The sequence below is a fragment of the Cyprinus carpio genome, chromosome B23 (genome assembly GCF_018340385.1).
Source record: "Cyprinus carpio isolate SPL01 chromosome B23, ASM1834038v1, whole genome shotgun sequence".
NCBI lineage: Eukaryota > Metazoa > Chordata > Actinopteri > Cypriniformes > Cyprinidae > Cyprinus > Cyprinus carpio.
Window position 1 is genome coordinate 2,012,999 of NC_056619.1, and position 27,040 is coordinate 2,040,038.

At 42.5% G+C, this 27,040-nt stretch overlaps 1 pseudogene; it reads right to left on the reverse strand.

Moving 5' to 3' along the window:
• LOC122141936 overlaps window positions 1-6,532 on the reverse strand; it is a 51,345-nt pseudogene extending 44,813 nt beyond the window's left edge.
• Window positions 6,533-27,040: the final 20,508 nt, after the last annotated feature.

Genomic DNA, 27,040 nt, shown 5'->3' on the forward strand with positions numbered 1-27,040 from the left:
CTTAGTCGTATTAATTGATACATTAAGTATCATATGCACCTTTTACAAAGGTGTGTTTGAACTAAGAAACTGATGTTTCCTTCAGGCTGTAGATCTGCTGAATATCAAATTGTATAATAGCTTCATGTCTTTATTTCTCTTCTCTTTACTGCTTAAGCTTTAAACCCTCTTCCTATGCCAACTGTATGCATGTGTCTGTGTGATTGTGTGTGTGTATGTGTATGTTAGACTAGTTTAAGTGTTTATGTAGTTAATAAAGTCTCATTTGTATCACACTTGATGTTGTTCATTGTTTGCTCATAACTGAAGTCCCTAATCATGCAGATTTTAGCTACATGCTCTGAGTAGTATTGTACAGTAAGAAAGTTATTTTCCTTAAACAGGAAAGTAACGTTCTTAGAATTGACAGACAGTTGACACTGAGAGGTCAAATAAATACTTACAGCGGATCTAAATATTTATAATTTATCATAACTAGTAATGGTTGATTATTCATTTTTTCACCTTTGAGCTGATTCGCTACAACTGTACACTCGTAATATAGTTACTTTCACGTTTTGCTTTTGGATTTATATTTAGACATTATGAAATCACTATTATAACATTTAATTAATATATTTTTTTGTCAAGGTTTATCATTTAACATGTCATTAATTATTGACCCTCATGTCATTCCAAACCTGTAAGACCTTCGTTCATCTTTGGAACACAAATTAAGATATTTTTAATGAATTCCGAGAGCTCTCTGACCCTCCCATAGACAGCAAGGTTACTACCACGATCAAGGCTCAGAAACGTAGCAAGGACATCCTTAAAATAATCCATAATGCCGTAATGTTATAAAGCATGAGAATACTTTTTGTGCACAAAAAGATCAAAATTCAGTTACGTTCAGATCAAAGTGTAAACAACGTAAACAGCGTATCTGCGTGCTGAAGACACAGAATGGCATACACTGTTTTTACATATGTGATACTCTCCAAAATGGCACTGTAGGTCAATGCGAATCGTGAAATATGAAAGAACAATATGAAATAAGTCAATTTAATCTGTATGTTTGTGTGTGCGTGCGTGCGTGCATGCGTGTGTGTGTGTGTGTGTGTGTGTGTGTGTGTGTGTGTGTGTGAATAATCTGTTGTAAACCCCCTTTGTAATCATTAACATTTACAAAAGTAACTGTAATTTAATTACACACGTTTTTCTCAGTAACTTTGTGTTAGTTCACTGGGACACTGCTGTCTTCACTTTAATGCATCGTTTTTCTTTCCAGCCTTTGTCTTTCTGTTCTTTGGCTCAGTATGTGTCACTCCTCTGTTCATTTTAGTCATGTAACTGTCTGTGGCAGTAATGTGTCAAAGGGTGAGCAGTTGATATGTACTCAGTTTACAATAAAAAATTTTTTTTTGAACTCATTAAAATGGTAAAAACCATTAAATAAAAAAAATTCATATTTTTTTTTAAAACTACTAAGCTTTTCATTATTTATAACGTTTTATTAAAAATTTCAAAGAATGATTTCGACAAAATAGCGCCCCCCCATGTGCGGCGCCCCATCCATTGCATATACCGCATACTCCATGTTTGCACCACTGACTAACATGGCTGTCTGTCTGAACCAAAGAAATAAAAGTCTGTACCGTATTAAATTGCATAGCATCGTATTTTTTTTCCCCATTGCATCGTATTGCACTGAATTTCATTATGTGTGAATCTAATCAAAATCAGATTTGTCTGCATCATAATAGGGTGAATCATATCACATTGGTAGCTGCTTCATATGTATCTTTAAAGGAGTCATATGATGTTGCTAAAAAGAACATTATTTTCTGTATCTGGTGTAATTAAATGTGTTTATGTGGTTTAAGGTTCAAAAAAAATTTTTTTCCACATACTGTACATTATTGTTTCTCCTCTATGCCCCGCCTTTCTGAAACGTGTCGTTTTTACAAAGCTCACTGGTCTGAAAAGCGAGGTGTGCTCTGATTGGCCATCTATCCAGTGCTTTGTGATTGGCTGAATGCCTCAAACATGTGACGGAAATGTTACGCCCCTTGTCATACTCAGTGTTGGGGAGTAACTAGTTACATGTAACGGCGTTACGTAATTTAATTACAAAATAAATGTAACTATAATTAGTTACAGTTAGTTACAGTTACTAAGAAAAAATGTGTAATTAAATTACAGTTACTTATGAAAATTTGAACGATTACAAAGGGATTACATTTGAATATTTACACACATCCACATACAGATTTAACTGATTTATTTCCCAAATTGCACTGACTACTCTGAGACATACAGCCCTATAATTTTCACGATGCGGAAAACACAGACTGGTTCGTAGAATCCAGTCATAAAAACGGAATTCCTATAGCCTAACACAGACGGAATATGACACATTTTGGATGAATAAATCAAAAGTAGGTCAGTACCCTTGAATCAAAACGCGGTATGGACTAGTGTCTGTGAATATTAAGCCACAAAAAGACAATATATGAATCCTGCACTTTCTGCGTGTCTGTGGAAATCAGGTGCGGACTAGCCATCAGTAGAACTGAGACAATTCCGGGAGGCCTGGCAGCCAATTTGGCCCATTATTTGAATATTATTATTGTATAATTGCCTGCCGAATGTACTAAACGATTATTTTCTGAATTTGCCATTCAATAATTAAATCTCTAATAAATCATGAATCTGTTAGTTGTGACTGCAATGTTTCGGCTTGTGCGCTCTCCGCCAAACGGTTTGGATCAGAGTAATCAATGCGAGTGAGAGAATGAAAAGGACTGTGGAAGCGCACAGGTGGAGCAGAGAAGCAAAACTTCTGTTCAGGTTTTTCAAGAGCAGGTCAGTTTCATCTGTAAAGATGCTATTGTAGTTTTGTCTTTTGTTTACTTAGTCAAGCAGCAGCAGCCTATTGCTCACCCATCAGTCAGAATACTGTATAAAGGACACTGGTTACAAAACATGGTAAAAGCATGGTTAATTTTATAAGGGAAAAAAGACTCTTGTTCAGTATTAGGATTTTTATATAAAGATATTGTAGTGAAAACTAATTTTGACATGTAGGCGATTTAGAAAGTATAGTTTTGTAAAATTTTGAGTATTAAAGTCATAAGAGAGAGAGATATCTGGGCAAAATAAAGTGACTGAAAAGAAAAATGTAAGCGAAAGTGTAGTTCAGGAGAGAACTTTTAATTATTTTGCATGTCCCCAACCTAAGGATTTAAACCTTTTTTTATGTGAGGTCCATACAAAAATAGGGTTGTCCATGTTTCAGAATCTGTTGTGGGTGTATGAGTATAAGATTTCCCGGCCTGAAATTTTTTTCCCAGTCTGCCCCTCATGGAAATTAATGGCTTAGACATGCAGTTTCATTTACTACACATAGGCCTACTGAAGCTCGCTGTGTTTTTTAGCCCTCTGCCACCTCAATATATGAGTACATGAACACATAAAGGAAATCTCTAGAACTGCTCTGAGTCACTTCATGAGCATTTTACTAATTCTGACAAACTATCATCATATCATATACAAAGAGACACCAATGTTTCAAAAAGACAACAGTTTCAGGAGTTTAGTACACAGAATAGGACACATGCTTATTAGATAACCGTATGTAAGTTGATGTATATGCTTTTATTATTACATTTATTATTAAAATGTTTGAAAATGATTAACAGTTGAAAATAAACATTCATTAGAAATTTAGAAAAGTAATCAATAATCGTAATCAAAAGTAATCAGTTACATTACTTTAATAAAGTAACTGAAAAAGTTACACTACTATTACATTTTAAATAGGGTAACTTGTAATATGTAACCTAAAACATTTCCAAAGTAACTTTCCCAACACCGATGTCTTCACAAATGGACAAGTGTGACATCATATACCTCTGTAAATAAATAAAATTTAAATTCAAGTCTCACACACTTCAATGCACTTTGAATGGAACATATACTTTCGCTTCAAACTGGAATCATGTCGGAATATCCTGTGATGTCCACTTCGCAGGGCACTTACATTCGAATAGAACAAATTCTGAAGTGATAAGAGAAACATACAAAATGCACAGAGCAGGGAGGCACAAGGACTGGAACTGAGAAACGCTGCTCTACACTGCTCAAAACTCGCTTTTGAATCATCAGTGGCAAATCCTTTACCTATGTAAACGTATTTACAGACTGAAAGTCAGAACAGCCGGCATTGTAGGCTTTTCTCCCAGGATCAGGAAACAGTCCTCCATAAAATGTGCTGCGCACCAAATATTTGTGTTGAACTGTTCTGGAACAGTGTTGTAAACACGACTTAACCACTGATTTCTAGTTGTGTCCTCTTTTGGAAGGCCAAACAAAGCATTTCCGCTTTCACATTGAAACAGTGTCTCCACGACATGGCGCAGTGGCAACAGCAAGAATCAAAGTTATGCCTTCTTTCTTTGAGTGAAATTTTTGGCGGCGTTATGCAAACCTTCCCACATTGTGACATAGACATATGGGGGCGTTTTTGAATGAGGCATTTTAGGGGGGTGTGGTTGACTTAACTTTTATAAAGAATATCTCTTTGGGTTTGAGACTTTTGTCTTTGCAACTTTACAGATCTTCTTTATGCACCAAGAGCTTGTAACAGTCCAAAGAGAAAGGAAAACTTGAAATCGCATCATATGACCTCTTTAATGTATCTTTGGCTATGTCTTTAATGTATCTATTTAATGTGGCTATGCATCAAGATGCATATCACATCGGCCTCAGTTATAGAGATGCACATGCCTACTTGCTAGTGAACAGTTCAAAGTTATAATTCCATATTGCATTCTGGGTTTGTTTTTTATGCTAGTTGTTTGGTAAGTTGTTTTTACCTGCAGATTTCAGTTCCAACACTGCTCCCAACACACCTGTCTGTAATTATCAAGTGCTCGTGAATATCTTAACTGGGTGGTTCAGATTGGCGCTGAACTTTGCAGGAAGTCTGATTACCAAGAACAGGACTGGGTACTCCTGCTATAAACAAACTACACCACAGATGCATGACTGTGGTGGCAACTCTTTCAGTCTTTATTTTAAAAAATAAAAAAAAAAATCATGATTCTAAACACAGTGAAACTGTGAAAGCGGACAAGTGAGTAGATGAGTTTATCTGTTTGTGTGATGACATTTACAGTCCCTGGCAACCTCTGTCTCATTTAGCCACTATCCAACATTTTCAAGACAAATAAAAGCTTTTTTATTATAATTATTATTATTAAATTAAAAAGGAGAATTATTGTTGCATTTCTATAATAAAACATTAAAGTACTGTGTTAAATTTCAGGCATATAACCAAAAACTCATTCAAAAACAACACTGACTTTGAAACAAATGGAAGCAGAAATGCTGTATTGCCTCAACTCGTTTTTGGTTTTGGTTGCTTGTTTTTGGACCTACAAATAAGTTATCCCTGCAGCACTCTATTTAGTTGAACAGGATTATGGCTTTTGGCTGTTTGTATCACTTCACTTTTATGTTTCCTGTTGCAGACCAGAGTATGTGAAGACTGGAAGCAGAGCAGGGAGTGTAGTTTTGGAAACTCAATGGTTTTTTATTTTTATTTTTTCATCGATGAAAGCAGAATTGTGTGGTTATATTTGAAAGCATCAGAGTGTCTTTGTTTTCTGTAGCTTCATGATCACTTGGAGTGTAAGTTGGGAGTGAGAAATAGAAAACCCAGAGTGGAGCTATGCTGAGCAAAAAAAAAAAAAACTTTGAGTGGGAAATACAAGCTCTGTCATTTTGGTCCACTCATAAATGCTGTTCTAAGCTTGCTTTCAGTCTGTGCAGTGCTTGATAACAGGCAAAGCACCATTTTTCGGTTTCTTTTATAGCTGTCTTCATTTGTAAAGAATATAAAAACTAACTGGCCAGTTTTTGTCTTAAAGGTAAGCTACTCAATATTTATTATTTGTTTATAGAACTGTATAAAAAAAATACTACACTCCCAGATGTGCTGTACCAAACATAATATCCATAATATTTCATTTTTTTCTACAGAATACTAACTTTTTGTTCATAAACCACCTTTTCTTTTTTGTTGTTTTAACATAAATTAAAGAAACATGAATCACATTTTAGCTGTAACTCTTAAATTCAGTAAAAAATTAATAAGTAATACTAGCAATATGAGTAGTATAATGACTACTATTATCATTATTATAGCTATTTATACAGTTATCATAGCATTTTACCTGGTAAAGCAAGCATGGACTGAAAATTCCAACAATTGAAAAGTACCGGTAGAGTCAACTGCACAGGACATCCAGAGGTTCTCAAAGATATCGGAGGTGATGATGACACTATCATCGTCTGAAGACACTTTCCAGGAATAGTTATGTAATGATAATACAGCAGACCCACATGCCAAAAATCCCAAGAGAAGTGCAATAATTTGTAATATGTCTTTCATATCTCTGGATCTTCTTCTTTTCCAAGGTGTTCTGAGTGGCTGGAGATCAATCTATTGTCCGTTGCGCATAATGTTCCAAGATATATAGGCTGCTTGTCTATCTGTGGTTATCTGTAAAAACTTAACTGTTAAACGTCATCTCACATAAGATCTGAGTTTTGCCTTAGGCAGACAAGTACAAAAAATTAATCACCAACAAAAATGAAAGCTTGTTACCTTTTTTTAAACATCACCATTGAATTTCATAATACCACTGTGAGCTATGCGTAATGTTAAACTAACATTTTTCAGTGATATGGTGCATCAATAAATGGAATTTAACCTTGTAATGAAGATTAAGGGCTGTTTATGATTTTATTGTACAACAGTCTATGACTAAGCTGTTTGATTTCAACGCCTGGTAGCTGCCAGAAGTTATAAATAGGTTACCGCAAAGGAAAACCTATTAACTTTCTCCAAAGAACCAAACAGTAAATTCAGAAATTCTTTAGTTTACAGTGTAAAGTGGTTTATAGTAACATTCAAGAGTTAAAGATAAAAGTTTTTAGTTATGAATTTATGAATTAAGATTCAACATAAAAATGATATAAAAAGATATAACATTTCTTTCAAAATTGTGTTTTTTGTCTTTTAATACTACACCAAGTTTTTTAAGATCACTTTTTTGTTTTAATTTAAAAAAAAAAAACTTTTATTAACCATGAGGTAGACAGGATTATCTTTACATAACAGATTCAGATGTTTAGGAAAAAAATAATACAATAAAGAGTTGATATTAAGATGATAATTTCATTACCTAATACAAGCTTAAATGACTTATTCTGTATTTCAGGCAAGTTCAATCAGTTCATTAAAGTTCAACTGGTTCAACTTAATCAGTACTTGATGTATCATAAACTTGGTCCATTTTTACACATTTTAATGATAAGGACTTAGGATAAGAACTTTCCCAATATATCTAAAATTCATAAATAATGCTAAATAATGGTTGACTGTGTTATGTTACACAGTATGAATGTTAAATAATGGTTGACTGTGTGATGTTATTATATGGACAGTTTCGCTCTGTATGCATGTCCAGCTGAATTTATATTAAGAGAAAAAAGAGGAACCTTTGATGTTTTATCATCTGACTGATAATTAGACACCACCTCCACTATCTTATTGTTTTTAAACTAGGCTAAAGGCTTTTGTAAGTATTCAGGCATGCACTTAATAAATAAATAACTGGATGGCTATAGTAGCCTTTGTCACACCACAATAAATGCTCCCCTGACAATGTGGACTTTAACTTCAACAAGGGAGGAGTGGACAGCTATGGTAGGAAGGAAAGTATGTTCAAAAAGTCTCAAGGTGGCTGAATAAATCCTTTCAAGATACATGTACATATAAATTGAACAACTGGCACTGAGAACTCTTGTATGTGAATATAATGGACTTTTTAATAGCATGGTGTTTGATGCACCCCAGTTGCAGCTAGTGTGAGCTGCCTGACAATGACAAAGTTTTTAATGAGTTTTGCCCAACATTGATGTCACACATTCAAGGCCAGACTTGGCCAAGACATAACAATAAAAACACAGCACTTGCTGGAACTTTACCCCCATCTCAAACGTCATTCCTGAAAAGAGATACATTTCCTGGGTTGACTATTCTCACCTATTAAAAATTGTTTACTATACCAGCTTTCTTCCTCTCTTGTGCAAGGAGCTTAGTGAAAACACCTAGGGAGTTCCTGTAATATTTAAGAAGGTGAACACAAATACAAGACAAAAATGCTCATGCTAATGGGGTGGTAAGTCAAAAAAAAAAAAGTATCGTTAAAGAAAATTTAAACAATCAATTTTACATTACAGCTGCTGATGCATACCTATGTGCATGCTCCGTGTGGTACAGGACATTTGTACAAATACAAAAAATAAATAAGATAAAACAATTATACAAAAAAATAAATAAGGTAAAAAAAAAATTAAATGGGCTATATGGTTTTAAGATCTCTATCATTAAATCCCTTTTTTATTTATACTTCGTGACACACACAAAAAAAGATATTGTGGGAGTTCCTTTTTTTTTTTCATAAGAGCAATGTGAACTGAGAAAAAGTCTGTTTTTGCTTTAAGTGTGAGATTTTTCTGACTTTTAAAAGGACTGTCTTTCCCTGGAGTAAAAAGTTAGTAAGGCATCAGTGAGTTAATGGGGTTCCCTGTGTTACAAGCCTGGCTCAAAGCACGCAACAGAGTAGGGAAAGACCACACGTGGAATAACAATAGATACTAGATTTATTAAATACATAGAATTTAACAGAATAGATGTTACACAGTCAGTAATGAAGATAGCTTTGAAAAATAAAAGTGTAAGCAATCAGTATAGTGAGGTGCAGTGAATAAACAAAACAAAATCCTAGTCGGTGCGGGAGAGATGGAACAACGGCAGTCCACCCCCCAGTCGGTCTCCTCTACAGCGTCTTTAAAAGCCCAGACCAGGAACTGATTAGCACAACTCCAAACACCTGCGCCCAGCTCACCTGTAGGAGACAGACACAGCACACAGGCAGGAGGAGGAGCCAGGCAAAGCCGTGACACCTGTCAGTGTCATGATGGCTCCAAACCCAAAAGAGGGCTTAATATTTTTCTCATATGCAAGGCATTATGATTTTGCTTGGCTCATCATCTTATGCAGATTTCTTAGCCACAGCAAAACCAATCAGTCCAGCCAATCCAAGGCCAGTGCCACCAACAATTGTCATTCCAACCAGCACATCTAGAAAAACAAAACAATGAGAAGCATGTTAAATGCAAATTCCCTGTTTAATCGTGATACCTTGAAGATTATTTATATACAGGATTTGTAAGGCCTATACCAGGGGGTTTTTAAACCATTGTCCAGTAGGTCCCCCCAGCACTGCACATTTTTCTGTCTCTCATTTGACCCATGATTTAACGTATCAGCTGAATTGTGTTCAATGAGGGAGACATGTAAAATGTGAGATGCTGTGGGCTTCCAGGATGGGATGAAAAAACCCTTGACCTATCCCACGTTTTTACTGAATGTGGATATCTCGCCCTACTCATTCGTCCAACTATTATTGCTTTTCATTTCTGGTCCTTGGAGATTCAAGTCAAATTAATGTATTTTTCAAGCTACATGTGACGTTAAAACCTATGAAAATGTTTTTTAAAAAGGCACATGGTTCTAAGTGTCATCAAATGATTGTCTTTTGTCAGAGTCTTACCTATCTATCAATTGTAATGCTTGGGGGTTAACTACACTGAAAACAGATGGACACTTGGCTCATATCCAACATTACAGCTCCTGCTCATTGTGAAGTTCATGTTGTATTTTTAGCATATTGAGTGTTTTTTATTTATGTATTATTTGTTTATTTATTAACTTGTTATTTCTTTTTTACCCTGTTCTTAACATGGGTTCCGATGAAAACCAAACAGACCGCATACCAATAGAAGTTAAGAATCCATTATGGGAGTGCTCATTAGTTAACTCAACAAAAAGGTGGAGGCTGCTTATTATTAAGGTGTGCACTTTTTTGTGATATTTGGTTTCCAGTCAAAACTTGGAGAAACTTACTTCATGCCGTTATCACAGCACAAGTGGACTGTTGTAATGGGACTTAACTTGGGCTGAGGCCCCCTAATGTATTAAAGGTTTTTTGGAGCAAAACGAGTTAGTGAAGTGGTCTGGGACAGCGGAATTGTAGTTGTAGAGAATAGCCACAAATGTGTACCAGGAAATTTGAAGTCACAGACAAAAAGTCCCCTCCCACAAACACAACATAATTACACCTTCTTCAATCCTTCACTGCAGGTGCCACAAATCCTATTCTAGTCTACGAATCACAAATCAAGAAAAACGTTTTGCTATGGTCACACACAGTTCACAGACAAAATTTTTACACAAATCATGTATGTGAATTCTTGCAATGAAATTTGCATGCTTGTAGAATGTTTTCCCTTGGATGCTGTTTTCTAGCAATAACACAAGATGCATAACGACAATAGCGTGAATCTGCTGCTACGAGTCTCAAACCTGTTTTTTCCACTTGCAAAATGACACGTTTGCGCGCACTCTCCCTTTGCATGCACCCACATCTCTGTGTGGAATATGGGGCAAAAGTGAATTTGTGCATTTGTAGAGGCAATTGCTGGCACTGTTTACACGATCAGAACGAGTTTTTGGCCAATCATAAGTGCTACACATCCCAGTGTTGGTTATGTTCAAGTTTGTGGATTCTTATCATCTGGCCAAGTTGGAGCCATGTATTTTTGGAGCCACCGAATATGGTGATTAACAGTCAACTGGTAAGTTCTAACATCAGTTAAGCCTAATTAAATTAATCAGAGAAGCATTAGAATCTTCGGCTGCCGTCTTTATCGCAAGGTTATGTCAGTCATAAGTTACATAATAGGCCGAGCTACATTAAAACAACACCGTCTGGTTCCCTCTTTTGTATTTATTTTTCAGGGTTGTGGTCTATTGGCCATGTCATATCTCCACGGAGGTGTATTGGAGTCTTGTCTTGTGATTGCCTTCAAGTGTATGCTAAACACACAGGTGGTACAGGTACGCTGCCTCAACTACTATTTAAGCCGATGTTTAAGGTAGCCGGCTGCTGCCTTTTCACTACGCCACCTGAACGGGACTAGCAATATATTATTAAGGGATACTCCAACCCCCAAATGAAACATTTTGTCTTGAATCCACATTACCCCCCTGGGCCAACACTGTAACAAGGTTTGTTATTCCTTCGGAACCAACATTTAAGATATTTTGGATGAAAACCCGGAAGGCTTTGTGACGGTCCCTAGACTTGCCCAAGTAAACAACACTGTCAAGGTCCATGAACAGTATGAACAGGATCGGCAGAATAGTCCCATCTGCCATCAATGGTTCACCAGTAACGGTTTATGAAAGCGCCGACAATACTTTCTGTACGCAAATAAAAACAAAAATAAATGACTTTTATTCAAACAATATTTCTCCTCTGTGTTCCTCCACATCATCATGTAGTCTCTGATTACCCGGTTTCAAGGTTAGACCGCGACATTTGAATATGTAACGGGTTTCAGAACCACTAATATTTCCCATTATTACCGTCGCTGGCGGTGTCACTGTGTGCCAGGTCTCCTCAAAGACTAAAGAGTAGGAATCCCTCCAGGCTGAGTCTGCAGTGTTGAGAGGTAACACTGACCCCGCCTCCTCTTCCCTCTCCGTTTTGCGTGCGATGTGAGCGGCAGGCCCTTAGTTGGTAGTATGGGCCCCGACTTAAGGCCCGGGTACCCTTCACATTCAGGTGTTCCTTTTTTTGTCTCGGCGCACCGATGCGTCCACAGCGGCTTTTCAAGTAATATCAACCACAGGATGGATGGATATGAGCTCCACAATGCGCAGTTACCATGATGGCTGCACGGCTGTCCGCGAGCCCTCTTTGATGACGAAAAAATACACGTGAATGTCCGACGGCTGCGCGGATGGACGAAAAATACTTTGGCACTTTTAACACGATCGGCAAATGGCCGTTTTTTGCCTTATTGCAAATCGTGTCCACTTGACATGACATTTATGTGCTCAATATGAAGTGCTATTAACACTGTTAACACAGGGCCAGAGACGGATGAAGATGGACGCACAGAGCAAAAAGGATACATACTGCAGCAGGCAGTATCACTCACACTATTCATTGATGCCACAAACTATTATAAGAAACGATGCGGGAAATGCCGTTATTACTCCGCGTATGATTCCCCAGATAGCCGCGAGCCTGACCACTATCTGTTTGGACGCCAGTAGTGAAGACGGCGAACGAATCATCCCCACGGCACCGCTATTTCCTCATACTACAGGGATTAGTTTTTTTGCGACTGTCTACGAACGAGGTGGGCTTTACCCGCCGATATTGTTGTGAAGAGTTGACTGATTCACTTCCCCCGCCTCGCAGTTCCGGGTGGCGTTTCCACGGTTACCAGCCGTGTAGGAACGCTGTCGCCGGAAGGCGCGAGATACCACGCATCGTCATAAGGGAACAAAAGAGACCGCGACTGCGGGTGTATCCCTTGTACTGTGACTTTGAACTGTGGACTGGCCGTGAGGAGGTTGCCTGGCTGTGACTTAATTCTTGTATAGAAACGGGGGGGTTTTATATTAGTCAGACCAAATGGTTAGGTTGTATAAGGTCGGCGGCTCGCTATACTTTCTTGAACAGTGATTGGGGGTGGGGTGAAGGGTCTTTCTCGTGTAACAGCGTTTTTTTTTTTTACATGGTAGCAGTTTGCTGTGAACTGATGTGTTTATTTCTTTTTGTCACATTATGGGTCATTTTTAAACCCTTGTTATTAACTGAAATTGAATGATGCGTTGTTGTGATGTGATTTGTACACGCGTGTAGAATTATTCCGGGTGTGTCTACCAGCGTTGCGATAACTGTGGCCCTTGGACTGTACTACCACCTAGAGGGCGCATCTTTTTTACCAGTGGTTTTAAGAGCAGTAGGGCTTACTTTCCCCCCGTTGGATTAGGGGGGGCTTAATGTGTGCTTATTTTACTTACGCTCTTGATCTCTAGTGTGAATCATGGAAACAAGTATGTACACGTTATTAATCTCCCTCCTAGTGTGTATACATCTATATAGTATGTGGTTTATGGATTGAAAGAGTGAAATAATAAATGAGCCTATACATTCTTTTGGGTCCTGTTGTGTGTTGTACCTCAATGTGTCAATATACACATTACTATCCCCGGGTACAATTTTGGGCGTAGTCGGCAGGGCCCTTTGACGTACACAACAATATGAATAGCAGCGAGGCAGCCTTCAGGTAGTGTTTGCACCCAGCCACAAAATGGTTTAGCTGCCTTAATGCCATGGTTTATGGGGGGGCCTGGTCCCAAAGTTAGTGGGAGAAGGGGGTGCATCAAGTTTTTAGAATGGAAAACACAAATTGAAGCCTTTATTCCAGGCACAGGGGCGGAATGTAGAGCAAACGGGTGGACTGTGTGCGGAGTGCATTCGAGGGCAAATGCTAAAAGAGAGGATGGTGCTGTTGGCGGATGACAAACGTGACACTGACATTAAAATTTTTAGAGGCCCTCAGTGAACTGTATGGAGTCCAACAACCAGTAGCTCCAGTTTTGCGAGTCCATTTTTTTAATTGCAACACAGGAACCAGGGGAGGGGTTTTTTGTCAGGGATTTCAGTCTCACATTTACGTGCGTTGCATTACAGCTGGAGAGCCAAGGATCCTTTGGACGCCGGGGACAGATGATGAACTGCTACGGACAGACAGTTTGCCATGGGCCTGAGCCCGGCAGCCTTGAAGCAGGAGCTTACAGAGGCAGCTCCGAAGGACATCAACGCTCGACCTTTTGCAAGAGGCTGTGAGGGAGGCAAAAAGCAATAGAGCGGGAATTGGGGCCACACAGAAGAAGCCAACGTGTTGCACAAACTGCTGCATTGCAACACATCCATACCACACGGCCTACTCCCACTGTCCACCGAGTTGCAAGCAAAGAAGGAAGTCGCTGCGGGCTGAGTTGCACGCGAAATAGTTGAAAAAGAAACAGTGTAACCCTTCTAGGCAACTATTTTGTAGATGACCTACAAGGACGCCTTGAAATCCACTAACCGGCGATGGAGACTTCCCCTCAACCATCATGGCAGTCCACAGTCCAATGCCCCTGCAACGCACAAACCCGCCCTGGGATCAAGCCCCCCCCACCTACTGCAGGCAGTCGTACCTACCAAGGGCATGCGCAAGGCCAAGCATCTGCCGTGGACTGTGGGGATTGCGACACATCCAGAGTTCTGCCCCACGCGCGACGCCCAGCCCCAGACCGGGTTTTCGGCAACCCCCGGTCACAGCAGGGCCAAGTGAACCGGGAGGGGCCCTTAACCATCCCCAACAAAGTCCCTCCATGGTTGGTATATGCCTGAAATCGAGGTAAGTGTCCAAGGGCACCGCATACTAGAGACCACTTTGGCCTCCTCAAGTCACCCTGTTTAGTCAAAACACTATTCCTACACAGGCGCCACGGGGGTGGTTTCCCGGTGATTGATGGTAATACAAAAGTACCCTAGCCATATATCATGGGCTAGCCGTAAAAAAGCCAGCTAATGGCCTGTAAATAGTCCATATGTAGGCTATGCCGTCCCTTGGAACTTTTTGCTTTGGGTGATTAGAGGGTTAAAAGGTGAAAGGGTGGTATGTTATTGTCCCGCGATGAACTGCATTCACAACCCTGAGTATGGTACGTTCTTGGGGAATGAATCGTTGTGGCAGATTGCTGGACCCGGGGTTTTTAAACTGGTGTCCATCCTGGAGTTGCTGCATTTAAAATTCGGTTTGTTTTTTCCTGCCCTTCTTGCAGACAGAATATGTAATACAGCTTTTGCTGCCTGCCGGAGGGCTGAGCGTCCCTGGTGTACGCGGGTGGACTAGCTTCAAAGGTGTAGGAGTAGACCTCTCAATTGGAGCGTAGCCCCGCTGTGGTTATGCTCGTCGCCTCCGCGGAAATGATTGTCTGGGCCTATGTCGCGGAGCAATCTGTTGGCCTGCCTGATTGCCATCATGATTGAGATTGGAAAATCAGGGGTGGGCTAATTGCGAGTGGCTCGATCGTTAGCTGGATCCAGGAGGGAAGGTTTCCCCTGCGTATCTGTAATCCAAACGGCCATTCGCGGCCATGGAGGGTCGTGCTTGCCTCAGCGATTGCCCCCTGGCAATAGTCCACCGTCAAGAGAGGGTAGCGGACCAAAAGGACGTTCGGTGAAGACGACGGGACTAGTTTGTTTATGGAATACTGGCTCCCAAGTCATCGAGGTTGCGTGTACCGCACCGTTGATAATAGGGCCGCGACCCTTAAGTAATTGAACGGGATGGGAGGGGGGGGCGCGCAGCCCGTATCACTGCGTGGTGGTACGGGGGTCAGGGCTGTGGGGGGGGGATGGGCAGTTCAGTGCATATGTTGGTTCTGACTTAATGAGAGGGTGGCATGGCGATCGTTTAATCTAAACAATGACACATTCCTTGGCTAAAACCCAAAGCTTTTAGGACCCCTGAACTCATGCAGGTAAATCAAACTCTCTGCAAGCTGCATGGCCGTCCTGGTGCCAGCATGGCTGTGTTTAAATTCCTGACCAGATCGTAAATGCTTTTATTACCCAAACTGGGAGAACAGAAAAAACGCCCAGCTCGCCTAGGAATTCTTGTAGGAAAAAGGAAAAGTAATAATTCTAAATGTATTGGACGGTATTTCCCTTTTTGGTGCATTCGGATGTCTGGCCATATCAAATTGGGGGGGGGGGGGGGGGGGTGATTATCTTCAATTTTTATTGTTTTAATCAAATTTCGACACGACTGTTTTGTAATTGCTTGCATAATCGTAGGGATGTGGTCGGACCTTTAAGGTGGTTGTCGTGCCTACCGGGTGATCCTGTCATTTGGGGGGTGTTGGTAACTGTTGTCAAAAAGGGGGCCGTCTTGCTTGGCGGTCTGGGAAGCGGGGGTGTCCTCATACATAGGAAGGGGTGGGTACAGTTAAGGGGGGGTGGGTGGGATTAGTCTGAATTACCATCTTGCTGGAATATCATTGCTGAATTCCGACAACACCATAACTACATCGGTGTCCCACGTGGGGTGTCTCCCGAGAGCGGCAAAGGGGGAGCTTTGTGTTGCCCGCTTGCTGTTATCGGGAGGGACCGTTCATTGGTTGTTCACGGAGGGTAAGGCACAGAGGCGTGAACCCATTTCGCCTCCAGAAGAGACTTGACACAGAAACTTTTCTCGTTGCACTTTTTGTTTTCAGCAACGTCGTCGAGAAGATACGTTCTGCCGCGAGGGCTCCTTATGGACGCTTCATCTCCGTTTTACTTCTTTGCTTTTTCTTACTAAGTTTTATTCTTATATTCGCCTCTCCCTACACGAGGGAGACGAACTCTGGAATTATTTCTTTGGTAAAATCACACGTTCTTGAACCTTTGAAACTTCGGCGCGAGTCTGCTCGCACCGGAAGGACACGAGGATAACAACGCCCAGCTCGTAAAAGCACGACGCACGCCTCCTCTTAGGCAGCCACAGAGATACCCACATGCAAGTAATTATTTACGATAGAAGATTTAAAAACGCTGCTTAAGGTTGTCTACTCCCTTTCAAGGTGATCTGATTCCTGCGTTGTCTTGTTCAAAAAGTACTGTATGTGATTTTCGCCATACCCTGCGGCGTATCCTTCTGCATGATTCTGCCATCTCTCTCCTCACCTTCTCCTTTCGTTCACCCTTCACTCACTCACCTCATCTCTCTCTACTCACCAAAAAAAAAAAATCTCCTTTGTAGTTGCGTTTTGTATTGTAATTTGTTTTTACTGTTTGGATTGTTATACGCATCTGTACTCTGTCGTGAATCGGAGTTTGATGTATTATTAGTTCAATATTAAAAGCCAATAGTATTCATGATTGCTTCTGTCTAAACTGCTCACAGTACGAAGTAAATGAAAATGTTTGATCTTAGCTACAAAAGCTTATTTGTACTTTCCAGTAACCTAAATTTTTATAAGGACGGGGAGAATGGTTTTCATGGCCGCAAACTATTTTTCCTGGAATTATAAGAAGTGAATAACTTTATTGAAGTTGATAAGTTAAACTTACGGCCGTTCTTGCTGGACACAACCACTGTTTGATTGGCATTAATTCCAGTAAAGATATCACGTTTACTTGATATGATAGAAGGAATATTGAACATATTAATGAGTAATTACAGTGCCTTGTAATGAGTTAGTGATATATACAATTGAAACCTATTTTTCATCTTCAATAATTTAAAACGTAACTGTTACGCGAGGAATATATATTAATTCAGTTCATGATTTAATTATTAAAATTTCCCTAATATATCATTTGAGCTAACGTTAAACGTACACTACCGCAGTGCGGATACAGATGTTCGGTTGGAGAAACGAGGGACACAAATTTCAAAATTCGGTTGTATGGAGCAATTCAGTTTCAATCTGTTTCTATCTGGTTATTAAATAAATTCTGGCACGCGCGTCTATGGAAATTATGAGATGGTGACGATAAGTCGGCAAGAATGCGAACTCCACTCGTTACTGACTGAGGCAATAAAGCCTGATCGTCCAGCACATTAACAGTTCTCTAAGCGGACATACCTAACAGTATAGTCACTGTTATTTTGCTGAAAGTACACTGCAGTATAATGTTAAATGTCCCGTTAAGAGAAGATCAAGGATCTATTCTGCAGTTGAGAACTTTTACTATTAGTAACCCGCCTATTAAAGGACAAGGGACGAAAGAAATCTATTTTAGGACGAGACGTAAAATCTGATCAGAGCGACGTTCCCTTTGATTCAGTAATTAAAAGGCCTTGTAATTACATATCGTTATGAAATTCGTGGTTAACCACAGTGATATTCAAAAATAAAACGGATATTAAAAACACTCTGGTCGATAAAATTGGCTTAGCTACCCCAATTTTAAACCGAAAACATTTAAATTCATAAGTGATATTGTTGATAAATGTGTATGTGGAGTGGCAACAGACCCGGACAATTACTGTTGTTCACCCATTGGATGTGTTTTGCAGCGAGAAATCCGGCCACTCACGCTCTTGTGCAGTATAGCAACCTTAAAGGTACAAAACCTTTGTCTGTTGGAGAATCAGCGCTGACAAACAGCTCAGATTCTAAATTCACACTGAAGTAGGGTGTAATTCCGCTAACTACAAATACCCAGAGGGCGTCCTTAAGGGTTTAGTGGTCTCAAATTACTCCCTGCCTTCTGACTTCAGTCTGCATGAGTGCAATTACGCCATCTCGTGGCCGTTTCAGATAATGGCTAATTGTTTTTTCTCTGTGGTTGTTGCGAATTAGCCCCTTAATATTCTTCAATAATTATCGCTATTTACAGCTTGCTAGTGTCGACATATTATTTTACTGTTTAGACAAATTTTTCCTGCCTTTTGACTGTTTCACACTTACTTTGAGGTTTGGTTCAAACATGATTTGAATTAACAAATTTAATTGTTTAATAGTGTAAATTTAAGTGTCTCGGTTAACCACTGATTGACCCACTTAGAAGGAAGGAGCCATACTAGTGGCCGTCTCCTGTTTAAGTCGGTTCATAGGCTTTCAGCTCTCTTTTTGGCTTTATTTTAAATTTCAGTTTTAAACCAGTTTTTGAATTTTAAATTTGAATTAAGTATTTCTGTTTTACCAGGTGAAGCACAGAGAGGGAGTTTCACCCCCTGTGTGGAAAACCAGCTACTGCGGCCTTCTCCCCTGTTTCAATATCTGGTCTATTTCTATTTTTGATTTTGATTCTTTTTTCTTCTCTCTTTTGGGTTAGGTTATTTTGATAATTACCATCACTATCATAATTCCCTTTTTGTTTTATGCATTATTTAGGAAAGCTGTTACCTCTCATTTCTACATATATATTTACTCAATGATTGTTTAAACAACAAGCCTTAATTTCACTTTAACGGTTTCTCCTTGTTCATCCTTTGTGTATTTGAGTGTAGACCTTTCCCTTGGGTGATTGGACAGCAATCTCAGGTTCCAGTGAGCCAAGGGTTGACCCCACCAGCTTGACCGAAAGTGATAAAAAACCCTAATCACTTATTATAAGCCACAGAAATTAGATATTCCCCGGAATATTATTTTAAGTGTTTGGGCCCATCTCTTCTCTCCAAGCCCAAGACACACCATCTTCCTAGGTTTCATACCCCGATAGCCCCACTCACCTGTTGGCCCTATTCTTAAAACCTAGCAGTAGGCTTAGGCCTCCTTATTCTCCCTAACACATATCGTGTTACTACTGGTTTTATCTCATCTTCAAGTGTTTTGTGTTTCACTTTGATCTTTTCTGTCCTTTGTTCTGTTGTGATTTGTTTCTTTCATTTTCACAGAAAGACAGTAACCTATGAGAGCCACCAAGGAAGCTAACACAGTAGAATTGACAACCAGCAGCCGGTTTCATCACGTGACCCGCTAGGCTACTGCCTGTCAAATCTCCATTTCAGGTCTTTCGTTGACCCCAGTTAATTGGCTCCACGAACTGTCTGACTGTTTGCATCAGTTAGCCCCAAAATTCTCATAAACGGCATAGCCCATATGAGTATAGCTTGTTAAACGTAGAACGAAACTTGCATTGGTATCTCTTTGTGTGTATGCTGTGTTTCTCTCACCTACAGTGAGCCAGGATGTTCCATTCATCCAGTCCAGCAGTCCACGGGGGCAACCTCTCGACATGGTTGAAAAGCAGTGATGACCCCCTTCCTGCCCAAGGACGCCAGTAACCTGCAGTCCCACCTAACCAAGAGCAACTGGACACCGAGCCAGATGAACTGATGGCACATGATCCAACCCAAAGCTACAACTACAAAGAGCTCGCCTAGGATCCTCGGAAGCCTAGTTCACATTCTCGTCACCCAGGCACGGCTCAGCGAATGGGAGCAACATCGACCTGGAACAGCAAGCAGCAACACTTATGCTTCAAGCGGAGGAGGCCTGGAAGGGACCAGGCCCGAACCCAGAGTCGCCTTGATCAGCTCCTCCTCGAGACCCAGAACCAGCCCGAGAAAGAGGACGCCACAGATCCAGAGCTACAGAAAGAAGTAGAAAGACTTCAAAATGCCCTGCAAGATCTTCGCCTCGACAAGGAAGAACCAGCCCGAGAAAGAGGACGCCACAGATCCAGAGCTCAACGAAAAACTCCAGCAATGTGACACTCTCCTAGAGAGAGCAAAGACTGAACTGAAAGAAAGAGAATCTAAAGCCAGGGCCGTGAAAAACACTTGCAAGCGGCCCGAGCTAAAATCGACAAGCTTACTCTGCAGAGAGACGATGCTCCAAGATGAACTTGACACTGTTCATGCTGAACTGAAACATTCTTACAGATTACAGAGTGGCTGGAACAGAGAAATCACACACCATAGAGTTTCTCCCGGCCCGCCACTCCAACCCTTTCAGCCAAGAACCCAGAGCTGAAAAGGGGGGCGTAGGCCCATGGCTCAAGACATCACCAGCCAGCTTCCAAGAACACCTGTCAGCAACGGAGGGGGGAGAGCCCTTCCAGAGAACGCATGCCACTAAACCCTGCACGGCTCCCCGAGAACTTGACAAGCTAGCCAGAAACATCCCTACGTTCAATCCAGATCCTGCAGGAGGGTCATGACGTTCACGCTTATTTACAAGACATTGACTTTCACTTTACAAACTGTCGCCAACGTGACAGCTTTGGACAAATTGTACCTGTTAAGAATCACGTCGCCGCCGTGATGTGCATAGGGATTCTGGATCATCAACCAGAGACTGTCAAAGTGGACTATCAGCAACTGAGAAAAACTTTGATTCTTGAATTCTCTGATCCAGACTCAGACCACGGGCTCCTTAACGCTATGGACCTCAAACAGGGCCGACTTGAAAACCCAAAGACTTTCTACAGTCAACTACGGAAAGCCTACTTCGAGCACGCAACGAACCAGGGTATGGAACAGAATGTCAACTTTAAAACTTTGTTCCTCCGAAACCTACATGCCAGTTGGAGGTTTTCATCTCGGAGTCTCAGCGTGTCCGTGTAGCATGTCTACACAGGGTCATGGGACTTAGCCCACAAAGCTTACACCAAGCAAAAGACTATTTTCTGAAAAGACTGTGTGAAAAAACCCCACAATCTACTCTGTCTCTGAGCACTGCTCGGAGTTGACCCTAGAGGGCGCCCCACAACACCACAGTCACAGACCTTTTTACAGAGAGTCAAGACCGTTCCAAGCCAGCAGAGGGCTACATAATCGTGGTGGTGCTCCTCCAAAGCACCAGAGCAAGCGGCTATGAAAGATTTCCCTGGGGACCGGCGACCCAAAAAAAGAGCGATCCCCACCGTCCAGGACACAAAGCCCCGACAGCCTGCAGTGGAACCACTCTCGACACGACACTGGTAAGCTCAATCCTGAGCACACATCAGAAAAACACAGGGCAGCCACGTCTAAGACAGCAGAGATCCTGAGGGTGCTGAAAGAGCTTCTTTACATGAAAACTCGCAAGGAAGACAAGAAAGACGAAACCAGACATCTTATGTCTAATGCATAAGAACTGAAACCAACACCCTGTCTAACTGCCATCTGACTGAGCCAAGCCCCCCGAACACTGCTCGTCATCCACAGACCACAGAGCTAACTGTCACATCACAAGGTGACAGCATCACCCAAGCTCAACAGCTGACAGCTGCAACACCCTGAACGAGACAGCACAGTTCCCTCACACCCAGGTACAACAATCCCAAGGTACCAGAGAAATGCTGTTTTTTGGCTACCTGCCTCCGCAGCGAGCTACACTGAGAGACCGGTCCTAACCACCCATTGATCGTCACACCTGCCCCGATGACAACATTCCTGGGCAACCTTGTCGAAAAGGGGGGTGGGCCGAAAAGTCCACCTGAACATCACGTTAGGGAAAAGGAGTGCAACATGGAAGCCCTGATCGACACAGGATCACACCTTACGGTGATCTCATCTCAACTTTTCAAAAGACTCCAATTTGAAGCTAAGAGACAAGATCAAACTCTTACACCTCAAACTTGTGAACTGAATGTACAGTCATACAGCCAGAATGACATCCGGTTTGACAAGGTAAGCTTCCATTCACCTGACGATTGGTCCTATGAGTCTAGTACATCCTGTGTACATTTCACCAATGGACACTTACCCCACTCCTCATCGGCAAAGACCTGCTAGATCGCTTTGAACCTTTACTGGACTTCAAACAGCTAAAAGTGTGGGCTCAAGTGCGAGAAACTCTTCCCCTCCAGCCACACAGGTCGCCGGGTGACAGACTGTCAGGTCACAGAGGTCACGGGAACTCCCACAGAGCCAGACTGCCAGGTCACAGAGGTCACGGGAACTCCCACAGAGCCAGACTGCCAGGTCACAGAGCTCACGGGAACCCCAGCAGCCAGCCATGGGTACACAGACTCGACAACAAAACCAGGGCTCAAGTTCGCTCCTCTGCACCTTAGTCAACGAACAGGGAACGGTGATACCAGCTTACACCAAAGGGGTCGCTGTTCGGCTCAACATGCGATGTGTTCAAACCTTAAACCACACGCTGGGTTTCTTCCAACCCTCACCTGAATGTGTGGAACTCGGACTCACACTTGAAGCCACACCCCTCACTGAAGTGTCATCTCATATAGTTTACATCCTGTGCAACAACTTGACGGTAACTGACATCAACATTCCCAAGGCCTACCGGCTGGGATGGCTAGTGAGCAATGACTTTCATGACTTTGAACGTGTACGACCTGTCATAGGGCCCATTCCACCTGCACTGATACCTGAAGGGATTACAGACAACACATTGTTCACTGCACCCTTCAAATTCATCGCCATCACATCTGTCATGTCAGTGACCAAAGACCAGGTGTTCAGAACGGAGCTGACCGAGGACCAACACCTCGCAGTATACACAGTCTCCCACCAGAGCGTCGGTGAGACTGATGACCCTGCTACACCTCTTAATACCAAACCGACTGATGACACACCGATGGAGGAGCCTTACCCAGGTTTTGAATCTCCAGTGCAGCGAATTCTACAAGATGCTAATGCACTTCAGAGCGATACAGTTCGTCAAGGACTCAGACAAGCTCTTTATGAATTCAAAGAATCCTGTGCCAAAGACTCTTTAGACTGTGGTCTTACCAACCTCCACATGGTGCACATCCCCACGCACCCTGATGCTCCTCCCACTTTTGTCAAACAGTACAAGATTCCCATGGCCTCACACGAACCAGTGCAGGAGATCATCGAATCTATGCTTGAGAAAGGTGTCATCCGTCCACGCAACAGCACCTACTCAGCCCCCATCTGGCCCGTCCTCAAACCTAACGGCGAATGGCGACCCACCATTGACTACAGGAAATTGAATCAACAGGTGCCCGCTGTCACAATGGCCCATGACCCAGCTAGAACAAGAAATACCCCGAATCAGAGGAGCCACAATCTTCTCTACACTTGATGTGGCCTCTGGATTCTGGACCATTCGGTGCACCTGGAAAACCAACACAAGCTGGGCATTCACATTTGGCAACCGACAGTTCACCTTCAACAGGTGCCCGTTCAGCTACGCCAACTCACCAGCTGAATTCAACATCTTTCTGAACAAAGCATGTACAGACTCTAACTAGGCCAGACTCAGTTTTGTGTGCCATCTTCCGAGCTGGAAACAGAATGGTTTCAAAACTGCAAACAACAAGCCAGTCAAACACCAACACCTGTTCCAGGAACGTGATAACATCACAAAAACACACAATGTCACTGTGTACTGGAAGAAGGTAAAAGGACACTCGAAGCTACTACGTCTCGACAAGGACTTAAATGTTCAAACTGACACCCTCGCCAAAACTGGCGCACTAAAAAACAGGCTGTGGTCACTCCCAACCCACCCACCCACTTTCAAGGTTAAAGTGATTACACACACAGCATAAGAACTTTACAAGCTAGACTGCCTACCTCAGAGCCGCTGACGCTGGCTCCGCTGTTTACAAATACCAACATAGCAGACGAGCGGGTTTCTGACACCTCCATAAAGACTTTGCTTAACCACCTCTCAAACCCCTCCATCCACCCTTGCACGCTGTCTACACTCACTGACAACCAGTGCCTCAGACCACTGCATGATACAAAGCACATGCTGCGTGCACAGACCAACACTGTGGGTTGTGCACCGTCCGACATCACAATGCCAAGGCTTGTAATGCCACGGCGCAAAAGGGGGATAATGCCAATGTATTTCCATGACGCATCATGTGCTGCACAACCTAGCACCAGAGCCACTGACGAGACACTGAAGCAAGCGTCATGCCAGCAGCAAGATGTGGCAAAACATGGGCCAAGGCGAGCTAAACCCAGTCGCCGCCCACAAAGTAAAGAGACTGCCCTGTCCAACCAAAGACAACCCTCGCTTGTTCTTCTTCTCCTCCCCTTTTTGTCTCTCTCTCCCTGTTGTCTGTACCAGGATGCTGCTGTGGTTCGCCATGCTGTGCTGTCAGCCAACCAGAGGACGGCTGCCACCGAGAGAACAACTGAGACTCCTGACCACCGACTACAGACCACAATACCCCAGCACTGTAGCCCAATACAGCTGGGCAGGTGCCCGATGGACAGAGAACTCCCTCACTCACGCTGAGGCCGATGTCAAACACGTGTTCAGCCAACGTGAGAAAATGACTGTTACACAAGTGGAGTTAGTTGGACACAACCACCACTCCAAACGGTTCCTGGGAGCTTTGCTCGGAGCCGCCGCTGCCGCCAGAAACTCTGTTTAACATTGGTATGTCCAGTGTCAATGCAGCGAACCAGGCCACGAACTCCATGAAACCGCTGTTTACTGCCTTCCAGAATGACTTTGCCAAGACTCAGCTGGTTACAGCGCTAACGACAGACATGCTGTGGGAGGTTAACTCCTCCAATGACAGCCTAACCACGGGTAGAATCCCACCATACATGATACCTTTAAGCCTTGTGCTAACTGTGCTGGCTTCCGCCATCACCACGCCAGCTGACCCGCTACAAATACACCTGGCCTACTCTCTGGGTCCTACTGCACGTCAATCCCGAGCAGAGGGAAGTGGATGTGCTCCTGAACCAACCCATCAGTGAGTCAAGCCAAGTCTACAGACTTAAAGACATTGTCAATGTCAGGTTTTGGAAAAGCAACACCCACACCAAGACACACATTCCAGATGTGGTGGCCTACCATGACAGCGACACACAGCTGTACCTGGCCCCAAACCTGCCACATGTGTACTTTGACCAAAGACATTCATTATCTCTGCCTTAGCAAACCCTTTCCTCAGAAACAACACTGAAGGAATCTGCGGGTTGCAAACCCTGGTCAGAGACACACACTGCCCTGCCGAATCCAAGCCTCGTACACAAGTCACAGAGACGCAAGCAGAGATTGTAGGTGACAGATGGCTCGTCAACACTCCCGTGCGTACAGCTACTCTCACTTACGACCAGCATGACACAACCAGCCGTGTCAACGTGCCCAACTCGAATAGGGGGATTCAAGTACCGAAAGGTGCCACGCCCTACCTTCGCGACCTGGCCTTATACCATTTTCCGAGTGAAGAGTACCAGACAGCACTGGAACTCCCATCCTTCAAGAATTACAACTTCACCTTAGATCCAGAACTGGAACTCTGGATTGAGGAAAGGGGGTCCCGACACATTGACATTGCTCTCGTCGACACTGCCCTCCAAGCACCATCTCGACGGCCCGTTCTGAACCCGTCATCTGCGGTCCGAGCCTGGACCGCTGCCAACATTGCGCTGTGCATCTCTACAGGTCTCAGACAGAATCCCCGGAAAGGGGGGTGCCAAGTCCGAGACCACGCCGAACCTCATCAAGCTGGATCCTCAGCTCCAGGAACCACCTGCCATTATGATCCACCTGCTACACGACCATCATGATTCACCTGCCATCTGCCCATCGTGATGATTGCCGTCCGATGATGTCCACACAGGGACTTCATCCGACGGAAAGGGGGACTGTAGCGTATGAGCAGTTCATTCATTCATTGGTTCTGAATTAATGAATCATGGCTCGTTGAATCTAAAACAATGCACATTCCTTGGCTAAACCCAAAGCTTTTAGCCCCTGAACTCATGCAGGTAAATCAAACTCTCTGCAAGCTGAATGGCCGGCCTGGTGCCAGCATGGCTGGGTTTTAAATTCCTGACCAGATCGTAAAACTTTATTAACCCAAACTGGGAGAAACAGAAAAAGCCCAGATCGCTAGGAATTCTTGTAAGGAAAAAGGAAAGTAAATATATTCTAAATGTATTGACGGTATTTCCTTTTTGTGCTTCGATGTCTTCCAATATCAAATTGGAGTATCTACAATTTTATTGTGTTAATCAAACTTTAAATGTGTGTAATTCTGCATATGAATGTAACTTTATGTTTCTCCTACCTTTACCTGTCATTTTTGGTATCTGTTTAACCGTCTTGCTTTGACCGAACCACTCATACATAGGAAATTACAGTAAAATGTATTATTCTGGAATTACCATCTTGCTGGAATATAATTGCTGAATTCTGACGACACCATAACTCACTCGAGTGGGTGTCTCCCCAGAGACAAAGGAACTTTTTCCCGCTTCAGATTGTGGACGTTCATTGGTTGTTTGTGCGAACAGAGGCGTGAACCCAGTCGCTCCATAAGAGACTGACACAGAACGTTCTTGTTGCACTTTTTGTTTCAGCACTTCGTCGAGAGAACGTCTGTCGCGATGGCTCCTTAGGGAGCTTTCATCTCCGTTTTTCTTTGCTTTTCTTTACTAAGTTTTATTCTTATATTCGCCTCTCCCTACACGAGGGAGACGAACTCTGAATTATTTCTTTGGTAACTCCACGTTCGTTGAACCTTTGAAACTTCGCGCGAGTCTGCTCGCCAGGAAGACACGAGAGAACACGCCCAGCTCTAAAAGCACGACGCACGCAGCTCTTAGCAGGCACAAAGATACCCACATGCAAGTATTATTTCCTATAGAGATTTAAACGCTGCTTAAGGTTGTCTAT